General features: G+C 42.0%; 1 protein-coding gene across 6 annotated transcripts in view; it reads right to left on the bottom strand.

Moving 5' to 3' along the window:
- Positions 1 to 24,116, bottom strand: part of CALD1 (caldesmon 1) — a 267,520-nt gene extending 243,404 nt beyond the window's left edge. For 2 of the 6 annotated variants that reach the window (XM_063928507.1, XM_063928506.1), the window contains exon 1: positions 23,947 to 24,115. The gene's annotated coding sequence lies outside the window, so the exon portion shown is untranslated. Of the gene's footprint in view, positions 1 to 23,946 lie in introns of all 6 variants that reach the window. The other 4 variants (XM_063928512.1, XM_063928513.1, XM_063928509.1 and 1 more) reach the window with 3 other exon arrangements.
- Between the last annotated feature and the right edge of the window lie 240 nt (positions 24,117 to 24,356).

Raw genomic sequence — 24,356 nt, 5'->3', positions numbered from 1 at the left:
TATTTACTTAATCCCTCCTTCTCCCTCTACCTATCTCTCCCTGTCTCTTTCTAGCCCTCTATTTCTCTCTATCCATTCTCATTTGTTATTTTATAATTATTCCAATTACGATATGGTTTGCCATCACCGGTATGCCTGGTTTATATCTCAGTTGATGCGCTCTATTTGAATATATTGAACTACTCTGCAAGCTTAACTTGCTTCCTGACATTATCTATTATTCATTGGCTTCCTGCTTGTAACGCTACATACTTTTTAGCCACTCGTTGCGCTACGTGCCATTTGACTTGCTATATGACTTGCTATATATATATATATATATATATATATACACACACACACACACTCCCAGGGATGCGGCACTCTGGTTTCAGGATCCTGATGACAATATAAATAAATATTGAAACGTTGATATCCATTTGGGAGTCCACACCCGCCTTTGCTTCTTAAGGTGAACCAGAGTGCCGCATCCCTGGGAGTATATAGACCGATAGTTCTATATAGTACATGCTACAAGAAAACGGCTGACACTCTCCAGAACACTGATGACTATATGACGGGCTGTATATGTGATACAAGAAAATGTCTGCCACTCTCCAGAACACTGATGACTATACGACGGGCTGTATATGTGATACAAGAAAATGTCTACCACTCTCCAGAACACTGATGACTATACTAGGGGCTGTATATGTGCTACAAGAAAATGACTGTCGCTCTCCAGAAGACTGATGACTATAGGAGGAGCTGTATATCCAAAGATATTACAGGAGATTTATTGAATCTGTATGTTCTATTACAGGGCATGGGTGCTGCATTACATGTGGTTTATGCTGCAAAACAGGATCCTGTGACCAAGGATGTGTTCTTTATTAAGGGAATGTGTGATGAGTTGCATGAACCTGTTGGAAGGGAGAGCGTTATGCACTAGGACAATGGATCAGCCGCCCAGCTAATCTGCCGACCTATCAGATGATTGGTAAGTGCATACACACTTACCAATCATAGGCCCGACGTGTCGTGCCTGACTGGGAGGGCATTTACATTTGCCCACCCAGTTATGATGTCAGTCACCAGCAGCCTATGCAGCAAGTGTACAGGCGGCCGGCTGTGCCGCACAGGTGATGTGATGTGTCTGTGAATTATGCTGTTCACAGGCATTTTGCTGTTGCATACTCGCCAACGCACCCACGATATATCGCCGTTCAATTGAACGACCAATATATCCGTCAGTGTGTACCCTGCTTTAGAGGGAGACGCTAGATGCTGGAAAATAGTAGTGTGTTGCCAATATGTAATGCAGTCACACCTATGATAAAACCTCTTGCATTAGTGGGTAAATGGGCTGAAGAGCAGAACTACTGGCCAGCTGTGCAGGCTCTTTCTGTGACCATTAAAGATATTGTTTAACTTTGACAAATGTGCATGGTTTGCACATTTAAGCTTGCGAGCAGGGCCTTCCTACCTCTATGACTGTTTGTTATCACCCATTTTGTTATTGTTATTTCAAATTGTAAAGCGCAACGGAATTTGCTGCGCTATATAAGAAACTGTTAATAAATAATAATAAATAATAATGGTTTGCAGAACTACAATCATTTTCTTTGACATGCGGGGTGAAGCCCAGCACAGAGCAAGTCCACCCTGCATGCCGGATCCATCCCTCCCCAAAGACATGCGAGAGATCGCATGACAGCGATGCTTTCGCATGTTGCGAGTAGCCCTCTGCCTGCGCAGCCTAGCATTGTCCCGACAGTACCCCTAAAACGGAGCATCGACGCCCACAAAACGTGGCGTCGATGCCCCATTCCGCCCTCCTTCAGATCTAAAACTGTGTTCTGAAGAGAACGCAGTTTAGGACCTTGCACATGCGCATACTGGCGCATGCGCAGAAATAGCTTCATAGCGATTTGTGCACATCAGTGTCAGGGTCTGAATCGGCCCCCTAGTACGCTGCACCCCTCTCTGCCCTCCTGGTTCTTGACACAGGACAATTAACTAACTGCTCCAGCCAACTGGTAAAGATCACAGTAGTCACATTGCACAATTTTGCTTCATTAAAAAAAAAAAAAAACGGCAAACTACGGCAAATGGAAAATCCTTTCATCCTTCTCACAATCTGATAAAGCAAACAAGCAAAACCTATGAAATGATCAGATTTATCAGTCTTAGGGGTCAATCCAATTAACCGTGAGTTCATCACTGTATGCCGCACTTATGATATCGCTAGACTTGCAGATTTTCATTCGCAGCCCAACATGGGGTGAGATCAGGACACGAGGGGGGGCAAAATGTGGTGCTGTTGCTGTAGTTTCTACGCTGTCGCAACAGCAACTCACTTCTTACGTGGTTAATTGGCGTGACCCCTCAATCTACTGAAGGATAAAGACAGATTTGGCAGATCTGGACTCTCAGTGGTTGGTAGGGGAATTTTAATGGGAAAGATCATGAACAAATCTGCCTGACAATAGCAATATGTAAATAATTAACTTCTCATTATTGCAAATCGAAGGGTAACTAATGTACCAGAGCTGTTGAACTCTTCTAAACTACTAGTAAGGTGACCGATTTATGCTTGTATTTTCCCTATTACAAATCACTGTTTTTTTTGTCTGCAGGTTGTTGGATGTGTTGTGATAAATCTATAAGAATATTGGGTACACCTTTTAAAAAACTTGCGTTATTAAGACCTAGGGTTAGTTTTACTAAAAGACGATTTTTGTTTTCAGACGATTTTGAGACGATTTCCAGTCGATTTTGTGTGACTGGTATTTACGGAAGTCAAAATCGACTGAAATAGAACTTTACATATAAATAGAACTACAATAGAACCTTCAATACTTTAACATAGAGTTCAATTCCTAACCCATATTTACTAAAAGTCGATTTGAAAATCGACCCAACATCGACCTTAAATCACCATTTTCAATAGAACCATCAGAAATAGTTCTGTTTTTTTTTTTCCATGCAGACTTGTCGGTAACCTCAATATGATTAGAAAAACATGGTAGAGAAGCATGTGGGGCACTGTGGCTGCATAAATCATGACATTTTATAAGGCACAGCACTGGATACGCAAATAGCCCAGGAATGAAGGAGCTTGTGGGTTATACAGTGCATGTGACCTGTTTTAACCAATAGAAATGCTTTTGTCTATTTTGGGTCGATTTTGTGCTGATTTTTGATTGAGGTTTGATCGATGCTTGGTCGGTTTTATCGATTTTTGGGTCGATTTTGAGAGAATACTTTTAGAACTTTAAATAGAACTCACGTCACAGCAATTTTTGAAAGCAACTCAAAATTGACTTTTAGTAAATGAGCTATTTGGAATAGAAACACTGTGTTTGATTTTGAGCGAAGTTAGTTCTATTCTGTTCAATTTTAAATAGAACCAAAATTGCCTTTTAGTAAATATACCCCCTAGTCACTGTTTAATTTAATACACTGCTAGGACTTTTTTTTTTAAATCTAAATTATGTATAGTTTTTATTGCAAGCTTAAAAAATGAAGGAAAAAAAAAAAAAGGAGTCATATAAGGTAATTTGAAAAATTGTATAAACAAGCAATATGCCCCCTATGCAAAATGTTCTTTTAGCTGCATTCAAATCACACCTGTACAAATGTAAAGAGACATCTGGTTCGTAAATCTGTCCTTTCACATTCTCCAGAGAGATCCATTTATATACGTTATAAATACTTCTACACGGGTAACAGGATAGAGCAATTTACTGTATGGACGTAGTGCAGGCTGCAGTAACCCCCCCCCCCTCCCCCCTCCCCCCGGGCTGTCTAGCGACTTGGGTACTCACCTGAGGCTACCTAGAGGGGACCTACAATTAAAAATTCAGCAAATAAAGATGTAAAGATTACATTTACAATAATCACAATTTATATTTGTTTACAAGTCATTTGATAAAGTAAACATTCTTTTTATAGTTATCCAGTTTTTAAGTTCAGGTCAGAATTGTCCCATTACGCCATTCTTGAATGTGTCTGGCAGGCCATAAGTACAAGGTGTGACTGTATGGACACAATTTGGGAATGTCTCAAAATTAATTAGTCTGGTTTAACCCATGCATTTATTACTTCTAGGATGACTTCATTTCCAAAGTTCAAGAGTGCAAACTATTTTTTTAGCTTCATTTTAATTTTAGCTGTTTATAAAAAACCTATGCCAAGCCTTCAACCTGTATACAATATTTAGCACAATCTGTTATTACAAATATTTTCGTGCATTCGCTATTATTTTGTGGCATTGATGCCATAATGACTGAGATGTTCAAAATGTACATATTACGTGACAATGGTGTAACGGTATACAAGTTGCAGGAGTATTCCTAGCTTCTATAAAGGTGTTTCCAAGGGATACGGTCAAAATAATGGAAGTTGGGATCTCCAGACAGTCAGAAGACCGACAGCTAAGTGCTGGGGTTCAGTTTAGGGTTAGGCACGATAATTATTATTATTACCAGTTATTTATATAGCGCACACATATTCCGCAGCGCTTTACAGAGAATATCAGTCCCTGCCCCAGTGGAGTTTACAATCTATATTCCCTATCACATGTACACACAGACATATTAACGCTAGGGTTAATTTTGTTCGGAGCCAATTAACCTAACTGTATATTTTTGGATTGTGGGAGGAAACCGGAGCACCCGTCAGAAACCCACGCAAGTACGGGGAGAATATACAAACTCCACACAGTTAGCATCATGGTGGAAATCAAATGCATGCCCTCAGTGCTGTGAGGCAGTAATGCTAACCATTATACCATCCATACTGCCCACTAGTGGGAGGGGTTAGAATGTGGGGAGGCGGGGTTAGACTGCTGGTGGTCGAGGTTTGGGTTAGGCTGCAGGAGAGGGAGGTTAGGGTTAGGCTGCAGGAGGGGTGAGTCAGGGTTAGGATTAGGGGTATGGTACAAATACTTACTGGGATGAGTCGGGATTCCTCTGTCAGTCTTCTGATTGCCGGGATTTTGTACCCAACCCGTTTCCAAGCCTACCCAATATAATTTACCTACTTAGCTATTCTTTCTGTCTCTGTTCCACAGTTATTTTTTTGTTATTTTAACGTAGCTAACCAACTATTAGATTTAGAATTGTGGTTTTAGTTTACATATTTATCCCCATACAACCCCCCTCCAAAATAAATAAATAAATATCAGCAAAGACAAGCTTATACATATCTCTGTATCAAATTACTATTACAAGCTCCCTATATATCAGGCAAGTAATATATCACAGTAAACCTTGCATTTTACGTTAACGCCCTTATTAATTTTATTTGTCATTGGGGTAGATGTACGAACGGCCGGTATGAGGGGGAAGAGACATCAGCGCATATTATGTACACTGATACCGCTTCTCCCCCATATATTAATGCAGCGGTGTGTGGTCAATGACAAGGGCGCATATATCGTCGCTGATATCTAAAATACAGCACAACGATGTGCAGGGCAATATGAAAACAGTACGGACTGACCGTTCCGAAACCTGCAGCTATCGATTTCAACTGCTGAAGGTGTCATTGCCCCATCACCACAGCAGGGACAGCGCTGTCCCTGGCTGTGGCGGGTGGCGGCTCCGGTTGCACAAGAGATCTCGCATGAGTAGCGAGATCTAACACATGCGCACTGGAGCCGGCCGGGGAGAGATACAGCGCATCAGAATTAATCAGGGATCATGTGAGGGGGAGTTTTCACTCCCCCGCTCTAGTAAATGAGATGTTCTTACATCTCGTCGATGTACCTTCCTGCTTCTCCTCAGTAAGGCGAAGCAGGGAGAGCTATGGCAGCATGTTATATGCCGCTATAGTACATCTCCCCCTATGTTTAACAAAGCTACAATTTACATAGGTTTACAAGACAACTGACCTATGTTAAATGCAAAGTGATAAGATAATGGTCACTTATGTTTTCCATTCATAATCTTTCAATATAGCCATGGATCAACAAGTCGACAGTCAAAAGCTCGACACCAAATGGTCGATATGCAAAAGGTAGACATGGTCAAAAGGTCAGCAGGGTCGAAAGGGCGACACGGAAATGGTCAACCCGTGAAAAGGTCAACATGAGTTTTTTTTATGTTAAATTTTCCCTTCCAGCACATGGAACCCCAATTAGTGCACCGCGTCCACTCGCATGGCTTGCTTTGCTCGCCATGGTCCAAGCAAGGTTACTATTCCTAAGCATAGTCTACATGGATGGTCATGTATGAAAAAGTTTAAAAAAAGAAAAAAATGCAAGAAAACTCATGTTGACCTTTTCATGCGTTGACCATTGTCATGGTGACCTTTTGATCATGTCGACCATATGCATGTCAACCATTTGGTGCCAACCTATTGTTTGTCGATCTTTTGACTGTCGACCTATCATACGGATACCTTTCAATATACGAGTGTACTGTATGTATTATTCTACTGTCTTATAGCTATAAAACAATAACTATAACCAACTTATGGGGTCCATACTTCAGGCAGTTTTCGGGGCAATTCCCTGTTTATCTGATGCCTTTGTCTGGGATTAGGGGAACTCCAATATGTTGGAAATCTTAGATTTGCTGATTCCAACCAAAAAAAAAATCGTAATATGCGAGTCAGGGATTTACAACATCCCCAGCGGATTGCCTTTCATCCATATTCTTGATCTTGAACGCTGATCGGTGGATCAGAATCAGCAGAATCACAGCTCAGGCATATGGCCCACAGAAGAGATCACCGTTTTAACAGTTTGTTGCAACAATGTCATTAAAGAATCAACTTTGTTGTAAACATACAGCAAACATAAGGCTCAATTCAATCAGTCGCGAGGTGTGCGAGTGGCTGCTACAACGGCGCAGAAACACCGGCAACCGCAACCAAACTCACCAAGCTCATGGCCTAATCTCACCCCAGATTTGTGGATTTTTGTACGCTGCCCCGTGGGGCTGCAAACAATAATAATTGGGTCCGCAGGGGATACATGGATAACTGAATAGGGCCCATAATGCCTACAGCAGCACTGGCTGCCAACACACATTTTGCTGAAGAGACTAGAAAAGGCTGCTACCGTAGGTGGATGTACTAACATTTCAAATTCACCTTGTGGCTTAAATATCCAATACTCAAGGAAGCAGATATGATAAAACTCTAAAGCTGGCAGGATAACGCAGCCGACACAGATGCGCGGAGGAGAAATTACTTAATAATCAGAGCACCTCTATACACTAAGGGGTAATTCAGAGTTGATCGTAGCAGCAAATTTGTTAGCAGTTGGGCAAAACCATGTGCACTGCAGGGGGGGTGGGGGCAGATATAACGTGCAGAGAGAGTTAGATTTGGGTGGGTTATTTTGTTTCTGTGCAGGGTAAATACTGGCTGCTTTATTTTTACACTGCAATGTAGATTTCAGTTTGTACACACCCCACCCAAATCTAACTCTCTCTGCACATGTTACATCTGACCACCCTGCAGTGCACATGGTTTTGCCCAACTGCTAACACATTTGCTGCTGCGATCAGGTCTGAATTACCCCCATGGTTTTGCCCAACTGCTAACAAATTTGTTGCTGCGATCAACTCTAAATGGGGCCCCCTGTGCAATGTAAGATCTCCAGTCACTGCATGGACTTGGCTGAATGACGCTGGAGTGGATCAGACTGGATTAATAACCAAACAGTCCAGACTGTTTTCAGCAGTCTTCAGGCTGTGAACGATTATGGATCAGGACCATTCATCGCTTGGTTGGCTGGTGTGCATGATTATTGTGCTGTTTATGGCGGAAACATTAATGCCAATTACAACATAACGTGATCAATTGGAGATATAATTTAAAAAATACCAAGATATACTTTTATTTTCCCCCAATATCAGCAGTTCCAAAATTCAAGTGGGGTTTTACTTGCTGTCAGACCTCATATACCGACACAGGGCTAGTATTACAATGGGTATATATTTCATTTGTCTGCTGTCTGGATCCCGGCATTCAGGATATCGACGCCGGAATCCCGGCAGCTGGAATACTGGCGCAACAGGACTATTCCCACTTGTGTTCACGACACACAGTGGGGTCGATACAATTCAGCGATAGTTGAATAGCGCGGGAGTTAGCTCCCAGCACTATTCAATACAGCGCCAAGTGACACCAATTGTTGGGAATTCTTCTCTCACCCCCGGGGGATGAAAGAGGAAATGCCACAAAAGTGCTGCCGCGCGGCCGGAGCGAGGCTGATTCTGTCGGGAATCAGGATCGCAGCGGGGAGTTAAGTTGGAGAATGCCCATTCTCCCGACAATTCAACCTGTTAAGTCGGCGAGAACGGGCCTTCGCCGACTTAACTTGAGCTGAATTGAATAGCAACGGGAGCTAACTCCCGGCGCTATTCAACTGTCGCTGAATTGAATCGACCCCATAGAGTGCCCACAAACGGACTCTTTGCACTTGCCCCGCTGTTGGCATACTGGTGTCCGGGATGCCACTGTCGGTATATTGACGGCCGGCATCCCGGTAAATCATACTGAACTCACAATGTGCCTTTTGGTAGAGCTTTAGCCCAGGTGGAGGGGTGACAGAATAGAGCTGAGATGAGGAATACTTTCCATCATGCTTATTATATAGATCTGGGACAACTTTAGGAGTGTGTTACTTTACTCTGTGTAGTAGGAGGAATGCAGAAAGTAAGTGAGCATATGATTGTTATCAGTAAACGTTGGTAAGCAGCTTGTTTTTTTTTTAACAGTAAGTTTTTCTAAACAGGTATGTCAAAGAGGACAATGGAAGTCATACAAAGGCGCTTGTATTGCTGGGGTAGTACTACCAGCATGGTATAAGCTGACCTATTGCGCTAAGGGGTAATTCAGACCTAATCAATAGGTTGCGTTTTCGTACAGTGGGTGATTAGGTCTAAACTGCGCATGCGTATGCACCGCAATTCGCAGTCGCACGGGTACAAAGCAGATATCCGCTTATCGATGGGTTTGTGCAAAGGATCCATTCGCACGGGCGTTCACAAGGAGATTGAGAGGAAAAAGTCGCTTGTGGGTGTAAACTGACCGTTTTCTGGGAGTGTTTGGAAAAATGCAGGAGTGTTCAAGTGTTTGCAGGGAGGGTTCCTGACGTCAATTCTGGTCCCGGACAGGATGAAGCGTTTGCAACGGCTGAGTAAGTCCTGGGCTACTCAGAGACTTGCACAGCTTAAATACACTCCCCTGTGGGCGGCGACTATCTGATCGCAGCAGTGCAAAAATCGCTCGCTAGTGATCAGGTCTGAAATAGCCCCTAAGAGCATGCTGGTAGTATTCATTCAACATTCACTGAACAGCCAACGGTACTTTTTAGGGAAATATAAATACTGGACATTGAATCTTTTTTGTCCCAAGATTTGGATAAACAAGTAATCTGCTAGTTTCCTTTCCAACCAAAGATGCAATATAATATATGAGTAATTATTGTTTGTCTGGAAGATTGCTTAAGACTTTTGAATTTAAACCGTACAAAATACTCTCCAGGGAGAATAATTCATTTTCCATTTTAGAAAGATGTAAAGAGCATCAGCCGTGTTTTGACTGTTGGCAAACATTTATAAATAGCAGGATAACAACGTGAGGAAACAAATGAAAGAAAGGATGCATTTAATACATACTTACCTACTGTCCTAGAACCTGCGGGAACCACACAATTTTTTGGGTAGTCCCCCGCAGCCCCGGAAGCGTAGGTACCCCTCCCGCATCTTGCTCACTTCATAATGAAGTGGACAGAATGGGGAGATAAAAACGGTGAATCTGTGGGGAGAGGGAGGGGCCTAATGATGACATTCTATGCTAATTGTGTTCTCTTAGCTCTGCCCCCTGTGCGAAAATGCATAAATCAGTGCACTTTACTGTGAGGGAGCAGGACTTAATAACGCACAAGACCCGGCCCGTTCCCATCTCCACCTACTTGCATCTCCTGGCTGGCTTCTCCCAGACAGTAAACTTCCTATATAGGTGATTAAATCTCCATAATCAGGGCCCACATTAAAAAGAACAAATTAAGTCCACGCATTTCACAAGAACCCATACTGGAATGGTGGGCAAAGTTCTTGCATTTTAGGTTTATTTCAAAACATTTAAAACTATAACATTACTAGCTGAATACACGTGCTTCGATACGAAATGTAAAGTATTTCCGTGCGTATAACTTTAATTTTGAAGGACTTTCTGGTAAACTAATTAGATTTACAACAGGACATACTCCGCCCACCGCTGTCAATCTTTGTTAGGCCGCATCACTGGACGGACCTTCCCTGGAATGATGCTGTAAAGAGGCTGATGCTGAGGTGAACAATCCGCCTCCTTCTCTGCTCCATCCCACCTCTGATGCTGCCCTGCGCAGTGCTGTAAATGCTGGGACGACAGGCCAAGCTCCGCCCGCTATATGTTAAATATGTAAGGTTTGCAGGGGTAGGCTGACTCTATTCCAAAGTGCCCTAGGTCTCCTTGATTAGCTTCTCGCTCTCATTAGGGCTCCTCCTTTGAGGTAAAAAGGTAAAGATTTTTGCACAACACTTAAGGTCACTGAGAGAGCTGTCGGTACCCTTTACACAGCAGATAAGCAGTTGCTGACTATCAAGCTTTCCTTTAATGCATTTATGAGTCAAAATATCTATCTCTCCTTTCCTCTTATCGCTCTCTGAGAGGTTCGGCAATGTTTAATTCAAGTGACAGGTTAACTTAATTGAGACACTATCCTCTCCTGACTGGAAATAGGTTGGTTAAGTACTTATATTGGAAATATATATATATAAAAGGCAAATAGCACTGACTCATCACAAAATATCCTGAACTACAAGGCTTCACTTCCTTGCCAGTGGCAGTTTTAGAGCAGTCCATTATTCAGATAGGGGAGCCGCACTTAGCAATGTTTGACAGTGCTTAGGGGTGGCAGTTGATGTGGCTCCCCTATTTGAATAATGGACTGCTCTGTAACTGCCACTGGCAAGGAAGTCCAGGAACAGAGCATTGTGTTCTCCCCCTCCGCGACTTGGTATCGCTGGCACCATGCATTGTTTATAGCCCCGGCTGGGTGGACTGTTTTAACTCTCCTCTGCAAGGGGGGAATTATCTCACCCCTTTTAACCCCTCTATGGGTGGAATTTTGAAAAATCCCTTCCTAGTGGGTGCCTACGTCACAAAAGCAAGCTACTGTCCAAATGTCAAGTTTTATATATACAGGTTGAGTATCCCTTATCCAAAATGCTTGGGACCAGAGGAATTTTGGATATCGGATTTTTCTGTATTTTGGAATAATTGCATACCATAACGAGATATTATGGTGATGGGACCTAAATCTAAGCACAGAAGGCATTTATGTTTCATATACACCTTATACACACAGCCTGAAGGTCATTTTAGCCAATATTTTTTATAACTTTGTGCATTAAACAAAGTGTGTGTACATTCACAGAATTCATTTATGTTTCATATACACCTTATACACACAGTCTGAAGTTCATTTAATACAATATTTTTAATAACTTTGAGTATTAAACAAAGTTTGTGTACACTGAGCCATCAAAACACAAAGGTTTCACTATCTCAGTCTCACTCAAAAAAGTCCGTATTTCGGAATATTCCGTATTTCGGAATATTTGGATATGGGATACTCAACCTGTATATATATATATATAGATTGTTAGAAGAAAGCCCTGTGTGGTATTATTGACTCTTGATTCTACCAGCCGTGAGTGCCGCCTCTCTTGTTTACTTATATATATATATATATATATATATATATATATATTGGGTTTTTTTCAAATAATGACCTTCCAGCTGTCCCTTTGTGCTCCAAATAGCCATAGCTCCAAGAAGTACACTGTGGGGGAGATGTATCAAAGCTTGGAGACATGAAGTAGTGAGAGATAAAGTACCAACCAATCAGCTCCTGTCATTTTTCAGACACAGTATGTAACATGACAGAAGCTGATTGGTTGGTACTTTATCTCTCTCCACTTTATCTTTCTCCAAGCTTTGATAAATCTCCCGACAAGTGTAGCAGTGAGCTGTTTTTTTTTTAAATTAATTAAAATGTGATTAGGAAGATCTAATCATATACGTTCCACAAAATTGTCTATTTAGCCTGAAAAGAACGAACTGTGCAATGAAAGTGCAATTGATGTGGGCAGCTTTAAGGAATTCGTCATGTACTAAATGACAATTTGGGTATTTGGCGCTCATACCAAGTCACCAGGGCACACAGTGACCTGTACATGTGGTCTGTAGATGCAACACACACAAGCTGACAGTGGTCATCTGCCGACCAGATTTATAGGCATGGATCCAAACATTTCAGAGTGAATCAGTCTCTGGCATGGAGTTTGTGTATGGGCCGCGTGTGTGGTGATAGACCATCTCAGCGTGAACAAAACTTGGCCAGTCCTGGCAATTTCCACTGGGTGCAACGTGTTTGCAGTCACAACAAAGCTGCTCCGTTTTCATGGAAACTGTATTGCTAATGACAGATATAATGGATTCATCATGGCTGCTCCCACTGACATCTCTGCTCTCTAGGTATTGATGAACTTCCTGTATCCTCTACATCTCATCTGGGTGTAGTTAGTAGTAGTACAGCGATCCAAGTAGCTGTAGAGTAAGGTAAGAATTGAGAATAGCATTTTTTTCTTTAAATGACCAAATTTATTACATTTGCTTTATTTTAAGGGCGAAAGGTTATGGGAGGTATGTAGTCATATCTACATTCACACTGCCGACAACACAGTGTCGAATTATTGCCTTGCCCCGGGTGCCGGAAATCCTAGTTTTGGCCCTGCCCAGGGCCAGACTGAATTTGTTATTCTCCTCTTAGGCCAACTGTACCTGACCACCACAGAGGTCCATGACCCCCAGGCCCAGACCCAATATCCCATTCCTTAGGGAGACCCCATATCCCACCTGTGTAAACTAAATATGTGTATTTTATTAGCCATAATGGTTAGAGAATAAAATTATAACTTTTATTTTATGCAGGCATACACATATAACATAAAGGTACAGCAATCTTTGCAATTCAGACACCATAAGCTCTGGCCTATGTAGCTCTTTTTACAAATCCCGTCGTACATACTCATGGCGCACATTTCTTTGAGCCAACGGCTTTGATTAAGTGCCAGTCACATAAAATGCCACGTTAATGACACTCCCTAAAAGTGAAAACCTGCAGTGGAGAGGGCAGGGTTATAATCACATGTTGCATATACATCACCGTTACGGGGTGCCAGACCACACTACAGATATAAAAGAAACATGGGGGCGATTTATTAAACGTTGGAGAGTGATTAAGTGGAGAGAGATAAAGTACCAATCAGCCCCTAACTGCCATGTTACAGACTATGGGGTCTATTTACTAAGCCTTGGATGGAGATAAAGTGGACAGAGATTAAGGGGACATTTACTAAGCAGTGATAAGAGCGGAGAAGTGACCCAGTGGAAGAAGTTGCCCCATCAACCAATCGGCAGCTCTATATAATTTTATAGTATGCAAATTATAGATGTTACTTCAGTGCTGATTGGTTGCCATGGGCAACTTCTCCACTGGCTCACTTCTCCACTCTTATCACTGCTTAGTAAATGTCCCCCAAAGTAGAAACCAACCAGCTCCTAACGGTCATGTTTCAAACCCAGCTTGTGACATGGCAGTTAGACGCTGATTGGCTGGTACTTTATCTCCATCCACTTTATCTCCATACAAGGCTTAGTAAATGACAGGAGTTGATTTGCTGGCACTCTCCACTTTATCTCTCTCTAAGCTTTGCTACACCTCCCTTACAATCCATTGCTGCTACACAATACGGGGAAAAGACAGTATTAGATTACACAGCTATAGCCAGATGAAAGTGGTGAAACAAAGAGGTTGAACGGAACCTACCTTTAACATATGGAACCAATCTGGAGGAAGTAAAGATTCTTATACTGTAGCTCTATGTGAAATATGAAAAAGGCTTTTCTACTGACCGAATTGTTTTCTGCAGCCAAATATGTTACAGTTCTGGCCCATACAAGGAGCGTTACTTGATATGACGGAACTGAGTGATTGAACTTGCCGGGCTATTTTGTCTTCCAGTCATAAGTTGCTGCCATCTTTCAAACCGAATAGGCTATAATTTATTTTCTTGATACTGTAAAGGACCTCTTCCCTATTAGGAAAACAAATGCAGACTTTCCTCTTACAGCAGACAATATCACCAATGTTTTTTTCTTTCCCAAAGATTTAATCTCATTGTACTGCCAAAGCAAAAACATATGGCATTTGTTCATGTTAAATACTAATAAATACTTTCAACTCTAATGTTTTATAGACTCTTGGGGAGATGTACTAAGCAGTGAAAACTGTGAAGTGAGCCAGTGGAGAAGTTGCCCATGGCAACCAGTCAGCATTGAAGTAACATTTATCATTTGCACACTATAACATTACACAGAGTAGCTGATTGGTTGCCATGGGCAACTTATCTACTGACTCACTTCACACTTTTCACTGCTTAGTACATCTCCCCCTCTTCTGCATCCAAACGGTCTTCTGTCTACATAGATCTATATCAGTGGTTCTAAACAATTATTTTTTTCCCTATGACCTCCAATGTGGTTCTGACAGTAGCAGGAGCAAATTCGGACACGGAGGGAAATTTACACCTGGACAAAACATATGGAAGTCAGTGCTGTAACCAGTGGTGTGTGAATGCTGGACATGGCCTAGAACAGCCTGCTGCAGCCTGGAGAGCTGCTACAGAGTCAGTGCCACCCAACCATCTTCCTGGTGCCAGCGACCCTGCCCCCTCATGATGTCACAAGTGGTGGTGAGGGTAGGGAAGGGTAGGGCTCGTGCAGGGTGCTGTATCGCCCAGCATAATGTATATAAATACAGGGCTACTTTGATGTTACTCTGTCATTTAGAGTTCATCAACATCGTATATTTATAAAAGAGCCACAAAACTGTCCTAAATTTTATTCAGGACTATGGCGAACCAGGATTTGCAGGCTGGCAGGAGAGACTACATAATGGGTTTTTTTAACACTGTGAGTAAAAAAGAGGCATATACAGTACTGTACTGGCAATATTTCAAGGCACCAAGACCTAGAGGCCTGATTTAAAAATGGATGTAATAGCGATGTTGTATATAGTGGACTGATATTTTGCCACTGCACATGGGCCTATTTCGCACTGCTCATGGTCTAAGTCGCACTGCTCATGGTCTAAGTCGCACTGCCCATGGGTCTAAGTCGCACTGCGTATGGGCCAAAGTCGCACTGCGCATGGGCCAAAGTCGCACTGCACACAGGACAAAGTTGTACAGCTCATGGGACAAAGTCGCACTGTGCACGGGACAAAGTCGCACTGCTCCTGGGTCTAAGTTGTACAGCTCATGGGTCTAAGTCGTACTGCACATGGTCTTGCTACAGCGTTCACATAGAGGATTTGACAGTAGGGGGACAGTGAGAGGTAAAAGGGAAATGGCGACTGAAACGCAGGTGTGGTGACTGTTTTGGGGGAGCATCACAGCTTGCGACTGCGATCCTGTACACAGTTACAATAGCTCGGGAGTCTTACTTCCAGCGGCCATGCTGCGTAATCATACAGTTACAAAAAAGTTCGATGTTTGCGTCTCTGTATGCAAGCAGCGACTCATAGACGCCTCTAATCAGGTGCAATATTTGCATATTTTTGCGCAACCGCTGTGTACAAATTTGCAACTGTGATGGCATTTGCGTACTTATAATTCTCTAAGATTTTTTTCCCAATAAATACAGATTAGAAAAAGGGCTTATATTTGTCAAAGCATTTTCTTTTTAGTTGGTTATATTTAAGAAAAAAATAAAATAACATGCAAGACTGTACTTGGATTACTAAATTCAGTACAGAGAACAGAACCTCCTAGATCCTGTGGACAGAGAGCGCGTTTCCTGCTCTCACGGAGATTACTTGTACTGCTGATCTAATCGAGGGAGTTCCCCGTATGACTGCAAGTTAATACTATAAACAAGCACTAATGTAACACCAATAAATGCACAGCAATTTTTTTCTGAACAATGGGTGTAAAACACTTTCTTACTTCAAGGAAATAAGTTATAAATTTCTTTATAACATACTTGTCTTTGGCAGATGAGGAGAGGAACTCCGTGAAGTCTGGTCAGGTGACACTTAATGATGATCTCTCCACCCACTGCCAAACAATTTGCATCATTATGCTCCACCCACTGCTAAGGGATGGTGCAAAACACGCCATCACACCATGGTGGCCAAAGCAAGACATGGTGAAACGCGTAATTACTCTGTGTTATGCCCACCATATATATTCTAAGCTTTAAGATTTTATAAAATGACTTTGTTGTATATTTCTATGGAAGACATTTTGACTCATAACACATTCCTCCATAGCTTTCCTCACTGGGCTTAATAAAAAATATATATAGTTTCTTGCATTTTGTTATTTACTGCTATTGCCCTTGCCAATTCATGTTACAGATATTTTCCAACACAATGGAGGGAAATCAATGGATGTGATTCGCTGTTCTGGAATGGCAAATCGCGCCCATTGATAAGTTTTGCCTCGCACCCCGTAGAGGTGTACAGGATGCCGGCGATATTGTAGGTGGTTGATATATGTGCAGCCAAGCATCGCAGCTATGTCCGTTAGCAGATTGCTGGCAACTGAATTACCCCCAATGAGTACCCCCATGTTCAACGTCTACAAGCCACGGACAGGAAATCACAAAAGGGCAGCACTTGAATTGGTAATATGGTATTATGTTAACGTAAGGTGGATATTACATTGACCACAAAGTAGACTAAGGGGGACATTTACTAAGCAGTGATAAGAGCGGAGAAGTGAGCCTGTGGAGAAGTGGCCCCATCAACCAATCAGCAGCTCTATATAATGTTATAGTATGCAAATTATAGATGTTACTTCAGTGCTGATTGGTTGTCACGGGCAATTTCTCCACTGGCTCACTTCTCCGCTCTTATCACTGCTTAGTACATGTACCCCTAAATCAGTTGTGTGGCTGTTATCTGCCATCAAATTGCATGTTTCAAAGTCTGCGTTAAATAACATCATAATTTTATAGTATAAAACTGAATCTGATGTCCTAGATAGGAAAACACATTGAGTAAGTGGCTTGGCAGATGCCTAGAATGACTGCAGTGTGGCTGGGCACGGAATGTGGACACCAGTGTGAATAAGATTGTTACTATTTAATGAATGGAGAGCAGGACCCTTTCCTTATATGGAAGAGTTTTCGAGTAACCAAGGAACAAATAAACACTGGAATTTGTTGGAACATTTCCCTTTCCAAGGCTTCACGCTTCAGAAAAAAAATAATTGTGATTAATATGCTCTTCTGTTATCATTGGCGATTGACTGCTTAAGAGTAAAGAAAACATCAAAAAGAAAATTTGTTTCTAGTTTGTCAATGTCTTGCTGCAAAAAGCATACAAAAAAGCATACAATAAAAAACTATATTATAAAATATATTATAAAGGTAAATTGTAGTGGAAGAAAGTAATTATTATTTAAATATATTTGGTATATGATAATTATTCATATATATTAAGATATATATTAGATATATGATCATTATTCAGAAAATGTTAATACAAATGTTTCTTCCACCACAAAATATTGTAAATAATAATAATAATAATAATCAGCATTTATGAAGCATAATCTGCACAGCACATATATAACAGATGTCACTGCCTAAGAGCAGAAATATTGGTCCTCATTCCGAGTTATCGCTTGCTAGCTACTTTTAGCAGCCGTGTAGTGTATTTTCGCTTTGCAAGAGTGCGAACGCCTGTGCAGCCGAGCGGTACAAAAACATTTTGTGAAAAACAAGACCAGCCCTGCAGTTACTTATTCTGTGCGATGATTGCTGCGACGAAGGTCCCGGAATTGACATCAGGTCCTGCAAACACCTGGACACGCCTGCGTTTTTCCAAACACACCCAGAAAATGGTCAGTTGACACCCATAAACTCCCACTTCCTGTCAATATCCTTGCGATCGGCTGTGCGAATGTAATCATCGCTAGAAGCAATGCAAAACAACAATGTTCTTTGTAGCCGCACGCCACGCGTGCGCATTGCGGCCCATACGCATGCGTAGTTTTGCCATTTTTTAAAATGATCGCTACGCAGTGAACAACGGCAGCTAACGATCAACTTGGAATGAGTGCCATTGTTACTTTCTATAAAGCATATGGGCTTAAATTATTCTGCATATGGACAATCATTTTCCTTCATGTGCAGCAATGAAGTAAGATACACCCATCACCCCAAACACAGGTTTACCATATTTCTTTAAGGTGAATGGTGCGGTCGCTTGATGCATGCATTGCGTGGCCTGTACACCATTACCATACCCCAGCCAGCTACAGACGGTACAGGGCATTCTGTCTGCAGCTCTGTAAAACCCAGATAGCTCAGTTTGCGTAAGCCATTTTTACTTTGTCTTTATTAAGACAGCAGCATTCCTATACCCCATTACCCTTTTCCTCATGTGCACAAGTAAATCATCAGATGGGTTACAAATGATGATTGCATTGCAATTACAAACTATGTTGTGATGGCGGCACTGTAGCAACTATTGCGCTATTCCAATGGCCATCCCTATGTTGTATGCCCAGTGATTGCAACATATGGGTATCTTTAAAAAAAAAAACCTCCAAAACATTTGCTGATGCTCTCTACTATCTCTCGTGCCTTGTGTTAGAGGCAAATCCAGGACTGTTGAGATAACTGCGGGGCCTAGGTGATATTGAGGGGATGTGGTTAATTCCAGGAGGTGTGCCCATGCCTCCTCTGAACCCCCCTTTCCCACAAAAAAACCCCAAAACCCCATGTAAAATACCCCCCGCCCCCGTCCCTTCATGCTATTCCACTGTATGCGGCATTACTCTGCAGGGGGTGGGGAATAATTACACAAATAAATTCTGCACTTGTAACTTGGAAATCCCCTCCAGGTAGGTCCTGATTAAGGCTTGTGGGGGCCTCAGAGCAACTAAGTTGTGGGGCCCGCCAGTAATAATCACCCTCCCCCCATGCTTTAGTCGCCACTACTATACCACTGAATAATAGTGCTAATAATACAGGTTTCGACACATGACAGGTGACATTTGTGGGGTTAATTTGAGGGAAGTGGTACAGTAAGGGAGGGTGGTCTCTGTGCAGCCAGGTACCATCTTGCAGTGCCAGGCTGCCAGCTGAAGCCCCCCATCACAGCTGCTGCAGGGTCTCAGTGGTCATGACTGGTGATGCTCATACCCTCTGCTGGGCCCTTATCACTGACTGTTCACTCAGCAGCAGCCTGGCCAGAGTCTAGAGCCAGACTAGCGAGCTGAGTGCAGAGCGCTTTCACTAGGGCTAAGGGAAAAATGTAGACACGGGACTGGAAGGTGAGTAGGGGGGTGGCTTTGTAGTAAAAGAGTCTGCGATGCTGCTGGGAGGGAGCAGGCCAGGCCTGGAAGGTTGCTGAGTGGGTAGAAGCAATGTGTGGGGGCCCAAAATGTGTCGGCCCCTTGGTGACTGCTCAGCCGCCCTGCCTATAATCCGGACCTGCCTCCAAAATCTGACAAAAGTTGGCAAGTATTACATAGACCACTGTTTCCCAAGCTCGGTCCTCAATGCACACCAACAGTTCAGGTTTTTGTGATATCCATGTTTGAGCACAGATGGCTAAATCAAAATAACTGAGGTACTAATTAAGTCACTTGAGCTCAAGTATGTATATCCTTAAAACCTGGCCTGTTAGTGTACCTTGAGGATTGTGCTTAGGAACCACTGACATAGAGTATAAAACACGCACACAAAGAACTTTGGGTATAATAGGGTCTTACAGATGTCATTTCCTCTCAATTCTGTTCGGACATGGCCTTAGACCCTGACTGAGCACCAGGAAACAGAGCTGTCTCTGCTGATGAAACTCCTGTGTAAAGGCCCCAGAGTTCCCCTCTGTAAGAGTCGGTGACGTTTCCTTTTTGCAAAACAGCCGTAACAACCACATCCCAACATTTCCATCTAGTGACATAGATCCGCAGTCCAGAGTCAGAGAACACTGTCAGTCTTTCATGTTCAACCCTACACAAACACACCAACAGGTAGCAACACACCATTTACCCACCGCATCAGCCATCTGGGCATTGTTACGGTGTTTAATTAATTTGATCAAAATATACATCTTAGGGCACTAGGTGATTCCACAAAAAAATATTAAAATATTATTAGCACTTCAATTAGTGGCAGCTACTGCTATTATTGATACACATTATCTGGTGACGGGCATACTTCAATGCAAGAACGAAAACCACTGCTCTGATTATACTTGTTGCAAGTGGTAGAACTACTGTACCACTGGAGCGGCTGCTATGCAGGCTTGTGACATGTGGGGACTGGCGACTCAGATTCATCTACTCCAAAGGTCCCTATCATCTGAGGTTCTGGCATATTTCTGCAAGGGTGTGTGCCCCCACACTTTCTCAGAAGAGCAGTGCAAGGGCCTCTAGAGCAGATTGCTGCCTCCTTCCCCATATTTTGCTATTTCAGTTAAATTATCTACGGCTGTTACAATGGTACATGCGGAATGTATCAATTTAATTTTTGAATTATGACTGAGCTAGCTTATTAGCCCTTTAAGTGAGTGCTCTGCCTTCAGTAGTTAATTGCCACCTGGAGAAGCTTAGAACCCCAACCCCCCCCCCCCCCCCCCAGTAATCTGTAGCCCAACATGCATGATGGGGTGGGGTCACGCCTCCTGTTGGCTATGACTTGTGAAAGTGTCAGGGCCTGGAACTTTAAATGACAGCCCTGGCCCCAGAAGCCAAATGATCATGAAAAATGCTGAATGCTTTTGTGCTACTCATTGCACATGAATGTAATTAACAATGATGCAGCATACTTGATTTAGTAAATATCATTATTCATGTGATTCTTATCTTATACAAACCTGATACTTTTAAGTATCCATCTATAGTTAACTACAAGTCAGTGCAAGCCTCTTCTGTAATCTCCATTTGGTATTTAAAGCAGAGGCAATTTGTAGCTTTCCTACTGTTGTAGAACTATTATCTTGCTGGGACCTGTAGTTCAGCTGGAAAGCCACCAGTTGCTTAGCCCTACATAACACATTTCTTGTAACACAGGGCCTAATTCAGACCTGATGGCTAGCAAGCGATTATTAACTGCCGCGAACAGATAGTTGCCGCCTACAGGGGGAGTGTATTTTAGCTGTGCAAGTGTGCGAACGCATGTGTAGCAGAGCTGTACAAACAGATCTTGTGCAGTCTCTGCGCAGCCCAGGACTTACTCAACCGCTGCGATCACATCAGCCTGTCTGGGACCGGAATTGACGTCAGGAACCCTCCCTGCTAACGCATGGACACGCCTACGTTTTTCCAGACACTCCCTGAAAACAGACAGTTGACACCCACAAACGCCCTATTCCTGTCAATCTCATTGCGATCGCCCGTGCGAACGAATCCGTCGCACAAACCCATCTCTGAGCGGCGATCCGCTTTGTACCCGTGCTACGCGCCTGCGCATTGCGGTGCATATACATGCGCAGTTTGGACCTGATCGCCCACTGTGCGAAAACGCACAGCAGAGATCGGGTCTGAATTACCCCCACAATCCTACATTCTTTTTATATAAATGAAACTCTTCTTGTAGCGCAAGTGCCCTCTCAGTCTAGAAATAAAGTGATACGGATTAGCATAGTATAAATGTAACTAGGGATGCAAACATTTAAGCGATACCACGGTTGGCAAATAGGTTTCAATGCATTCCATGATATCCGTAAAGCATCTGGAATACCCTAAGGCTACTGACATTCCTAAGATATCTAAAGGAGGATGCCTGACTGGACCGAAAACCCTTAACCATTAACCAGGAGATCTTCCAAGTGTCCCTTAACATCGCTAAACTTTCTTCCACAACTGTATTAAACTTCTATGGTACCAATACAGTCAGCATGGAATTGAAGCGTTACCTGTGTACAGCTTGCAGGCACCATAAATCTGTATGTGATGTTGTTTTGACACATGTGGGATGAAGTTACACAGTATCACACACGAAAAGTCAATCTAAAAAACTTTTGGCTGACAGTATACAAACAGAAATCACTCTGTACTTTCAAAACATGGCTTTGTTGTATAATGATTAATGTACCCAGGGAAATATGTCTATACATATGATAAATTATATATATATATATATATATATATATATATTATATGATCATTGTGGGCTGTAGAATTGCTATCTGAATTACCCGATGCAGAAAAAAAGTACAGTGCATAAAGTAACAAACTATATTGTGACAATAAAATCGTTGTGCCAGCTCCAGTTTGACATAGGAAACTGCAATGGTAACAGCTTGTCGCAATTGTACATCCTGGCGCCAACATTAAACCATTCTGCTCAGCAGGTCTGCCCAATAAAAAGATATATGTGCACCCTATATATAGGTTTTACAGGATAATCCAAGTTGTCCCTTTGCTCAGCAGCATATTGGACACAGCTGTGGGGAAGAAGCTGTTTCTGAAAGTAAATAGCTGTCAGGGTGTTGATATTAAGAGATGCTCTTGCAGTGGTTCAGTGTTCTTCCACTGTGTCCGGATTCTTGATTCTTGCCTGGGACAACATCACAACTAGCACCTAGCACCAACCTGGCCCTTTCCAGAAACGTGCCACTCCTCTAATGAATGTATCCCAAGCACTAGATAGATAGATAGATAGATAGATAGATAGATAGATAGATAGATAGATAGATAGATAGATAGATAGATAGATAGATAGATAGAGATCGATGTGTGTTATACGCACACGCGCGCACACACACACACACACAAATTTATCTCTCTATCTCTATAGTTGTCTATCTATCCACATATATATATATATATATATATATCAACTTTTCAAGATAAATAAATATCAACACAAGAAATAAAACATTTTATATATATATATATATATATATATATATTTATGCACACACAAACCCACACACAGGCACAGTTAAGATGATATGTACATCTAAAGTCACCTAAAGTAATAGGCTATACTGCACTTATTGCATGCAAGCATATATTGTATAATATATTGTATAATATATATAGTATATTGGAAATTCTATAACCAACTTGCAATATGAACATAATACTTATAAGCATAAATGTGACATGAGTTTAGTGATTAGACACTAACAGATCGGTATCAGGATGACACAATAGCTACAGTAAGATAAGCAGCCTCCAGCCAAAGGTTTTGTCATTCTTTTCCCAAACAGTATTGTCTTAAATATAAGCAGGAATTCCAGCCCACAACGCTATCTACCTCCACCATCAAGTCTGCTGCTCAAACAGAGCTGCCTCTACATGTCTCAGTGGCTTTACATTCTTTATTTCCTGTCTTCTTGGAAACGCCGCATGACATAAGGATAGTAATATTCCTTTATTAGGACCCACCCAAATCTTCTGCTATACTGACAAAGTAACTGTTTCTGCATATGCTCATGCTTCATGTATACCATTACCTACTAACACTGTATCTGCACACAGAACAGCAAGACGTATATAAAAATCAGAACAAAGACTTTCTCAACTGTTTGCAGGCAGGGTATAAGCAGGACAGAACTTTCAGGAGATACTGTAGATGCTAATATGCTATAGGGAAAACTTCCATGACAAATTCAATATTGACAGAAACATATTTGTCCTACCAGCCAAGCTTAAAAAGCAATATAAACACATTTTTCTCTTAAGCATAAAATAATCTAAACAACAACATCAGGGTGTAATAAATAATAAACAAAAGCAATCACAGTTGCAAAAAGTAAAATAAATAAATATATAGTATTGTTTTTACTCGTGCATATGTCCACCAATGTCATATTTGCAATATACATATATCTGCAGCAGAAGAACTAAAATGCAATTGCCTTACCTCTGTAGGGAAAAGTGTGCAGCGGGTAGGAAGCAACTGGCTGCTTTTGGAAACAACAAGGAAAAAAAGGCTCCGGGGCTGCTTAAAACACAGCTCTATTGAATTAAACTCACTTTTTGTTAGACACTCCCCCCTCAAAGAGGGAAAGAAAAAAAAAGTCAACTCTAAAATGAATCCTTATCCCTTATGTTTACAATTGGCAGCCAGTAAACGCCATTGTCCTCAGCATAGTCTCACAGGCAGCCAATGAGCTCTCTCCCAGCAGAAAGGTGGGCTCAGCCTGAGTGCAGAAATGCCTGTCATTCCCCAAGCATGCTCAGAGACAGCACTCATCACAAACCAAAGGCAAGCAGCTTGCCAAATGCAGTAACATATCCTTTTTTGGTTATGCTTTCAGGACCTCTGGAAGA

The sequence above is a fragment of the Pseudophryne corroboree genome, chromosome 6 (genome assembly GCF_028390025.1).
Source record: "Pseudophryne corroboree isolate aPseCor3 chromosome 6, aPseCor3.hap2, whole genome shotgun sequence".
NCBI lineage: Eukaryota > Metazoa > Chordata > Amphibia > Anura > Myobatrachidae > Pseudophryne > Pseudophryne corroboree.
This window is presented reverse-complemented; position numbering and strand designations above follow the sequence as displayed.